This window comes from Chiloscyllium plagiosum, chromosome 34 (genome assembly GCF_004010195.1).
Source record: "Chiloscyllium plagiosum isolate BGI_BamShark_2017 chromosome 34, ASM401019v2, whole genome shotgun sequence".
Classification (NCBI taxonomy): Eukaryota; Metazoa; Chordata; class Chondrichthyes; order Orectolobiformes; family Hemiscylliidae; genus Chiloscyllium; species Chiloscyllium plagiosum.
This window is the reverse complement of record NC_057743.1, coordinates 39421872-39424950: the sequence shown is the minus strand read 5'-3', so window position 1 is coordinate 39424950 and position 3079 is coordinate 39421872. Positions and strand designations below refer to the sequence as shown.

General features: G+C 43.4%; 1 long non-coding RNA gene across 2 annotated transcripts in view; it reads right to left on the bottom strand.

Moving 5' to 3' along the window:
- LOC122540450 overlaps positions 1-2669 on the bottom strand; it is a 123328-nt gene extending 120659 nt beyond the window's left edge. The window contains exon 1 of one of the 2 annotated variants that reach the window (XR_006309310.1): positions 2204-2669. This is a non-coding gene — a long non-coding RNA (uncharacterized LOC122540450). The remainder of the gene's footprint in view (positions 1-2203) is intronic. The other variant, XR_006309309.1, reaches the window with a different exon arrangement.
- Between the last annotated feature and the right edge of the window lie 410 nt (positions 2670-3079).

The window sequence follows — 3079 nt, the reverse complement described above, 5'->3', positions numbered from 1 at the left end:
CACTTGGCTAACTACAAGTTAAATAAAACTGAAGTCGCCAAGGAAATAAATTACTTACATATTAATGGGTTGTGTTTGGCTTATATCTACCTACATTCAGTAGCTTAATGGGCAAGTACATAGTGGATGCTACTGCACAAACATTGTATCGACTATTAAATTTTAAAAATCAGAGATTGAAGTCATGTTGCAGTTAAAAGGGTAGTAATGTATTGATTAAAATATTCCAACATCATGAATATGTCATGGGAAATGTATTAGCTTTGATCTTACCATACAAACATAGGAGCAGTACTGGACTATTAAGCTCAAAGAGCATGTTCTGTCATTCAGTTAGCTTGTGGCTGATCATCTAACTCAAGGGCAATTTCCTGAACGACCTCCGTATCTCTTGATGTCTTGAGTATTTAGAAGTCGAGTGGTTTCTGTCTCAACAGATTTAATGACCAATCTTTCATATCCCGCTGGAATGGACAATTCCAAAGTCTCACCACCCTCTTCAGCAGGCAATATTGCTGAGAGTCTGGACGCATATGTAAACCTGACAATGTAAAGATGATAGATTCCTTTCTTTCGTTAAGATTAGTAATGAAACAGGTGGTTAATTGTAAAAATTGATGATAGTTCAATGGTCATCATTAAGATTAGCTTTTATTTCTGGATTTATTAATTGAATTCAAATTCTACGAGCTGCCAGGTGAACCCTTACCCCCACAACATTTGTAGTGTACCTCTGCATTACTAATCCATTAACATCACCTTGACAGTCAAAAATTGATTATATTTCAGGGAGAGAGAAAACATTGCAGGACAATCATTGCAGAACTATAGAGAGTGGAGCTAGATGACAGCCAGCACAGACATAACAGCATAAAGAGTCTCTCTTTGCTGTTACCATTCTCTGATTCTCTTTTTCATCCTAATGCTGTTAAATCATTAAATATTTTCACAGCTCTCTTTCATGTTTTAGATTTATACAGCAGCCCTTGTATTTTGTCAGCACAGATGCAATTTCGCCAAATGCGAGGACTGCAGATGCTGTCTGCAGATGACGGGCAAAAGCCTGATGAAGTAGCGGCGCTCCAAAAGTTAGTGTTTCCAAATAAACCTGTTGGACTATAACCTGGTGTTTTGTGATTTTTAAAGTTAAGGTGTGTTTGTTGCTCTTGATGCAGTCGCCTCTACATTAGGGAGGCAGGACACCAACTTGTGAAATGTTTCAGAGAACATCTCTGGGACAGACGCACCAAACATACCCACTGTCCTGTTGCCAACCACTTCAACTCCCACTCCACCTCCCCCTCCAACTCCACCAAGGACGTGCAAGTCCTGGGCCTCCTCCACCGCCAAATCCTAACTACCCAACACCTGGAGGAAGAACTTCTCATCTTCCGCCTTGGAACCCTCCAACCACAGAGCATCAACGCCAATTTCATCCGTTTCCTCATCCACCCTCCCCCATCCCCATCCCCATCCCAAATCCAACCAAACTCAGCACCGCCCCCTTGAACTGTCCTACCTGTCCATCTTCCCTCCCACCTATCTGCTCCAACCTCCGCTCTGACCAATCACCATCACCCCAACCCCCCCATTCTACCTATTGCTTTTCCCTTGACATTTGACCTCATCTGCAGACAAGATTTGAATATTTGAATTTAAACCGCCATCAGCAAACGGCAGTTTCGAGACTTCCAGCAGGAGGCAGACGTTTATTTCTAATCTTCAGCATTTCTGTGTTCTCTTCAAAGTTCGTTTGGTATACATTCCTCACCGTTTTTATGCTCATATATTAATACCACCGAGGTTACTGGAAACGTGAAATAAAAACAAAATACTGGAGAAACCCAGCGGGTCGCCGTTTCTGTCGATGTTAAAGCTCCCAGAGCCGCACCCAAGACGTTCATGTACGCTTTCTCTCTCTCTCTCCACAGAAACCTCAGAGACGCTGAGCTTCTCCAACATTTTCTGGTTTTGTTCCGTTTGTTAAACTCGGATCAAATAATAACGTTTCCTCCGCATTTCCCTCTATCTCGCTCACCTCCATCTCTATATAAAAACAAAGTAAACTATTCGTCTCCTTCGCCCTGCGCCACTTCGTGCGGGCGGGCGGACGGACGGGCCTGAAGATCCCGCTCAAACGCCAGGGGGCCCCGGATGACCCCCGCTCGAGCTCCGGGAGCCGGGCTCACACACAGTTACTCACCGGAGACATGGACAATCCCCGAGGGGCCGGCAACCCCCTCAACAAACTGCGATTTAAACCACCCCAGATCCGCAACCGGTGGCCTTCGATCCACGTCAAGGATCAGAAGAACCTTTCACTTTCATTTCCGCCTTCAGTCATAGGACACGCCTTCCACCGCGGATTAAAGTTTAATCGTTGAAAATTGCTGCTGTTTTAAACAAAATAACCTTGCTCTCCTGCAGCCTCCCAGTTGCGCAGGGGGTACGTGAAATGGGTGTTTAAAACAAAATCTTAAACGTGTTCAGTGGGTGTTTCCTCACTGCTTTGTCTTTTAATAAGTTTCCATCCCCGATAATGATCAAGTCTGAAGGTAAAGTGGGGGTTTGACACGCTGTGGTTTCCTAATTTTGGGCTTTCAGTTTGTGAGGAGCCTATCAAGAATCCCCACAGTTCAGGGTGTAGGTTTGCTCACTGAGCTGTAGGTTTGATATCCAGACGTTTCATTAACTAGCTTTTTTTTATTTCAAAAATATACTTTGTTCATAAAATACTTTAGTACAGTTGGACATGCCATACATATGTAAACATTCCATTTGTTTGCATATCGAAAATGAGTAATCATTCCTATTTACAGGTCTGTACGATTACATTTTTTAATATCAAAAATATACTTTATTAATATATATTTAATCTATACAATTGGACATGTCATCATTCTGTAAACATTCCATTTCTTTGCGTATCGAAACAGGGTAATCTTCCTATTCAACAGGTTGGTGCGATTACATTGAGCTGAGACGCCAGCGGAGCCCAAATGATTGCGTGGGCCCCCCGTTCTTCTTAGGCAGGCAGATGTTAGACGGTGGTCTTTCCCCACCGCGCCTTGGCGGCAGC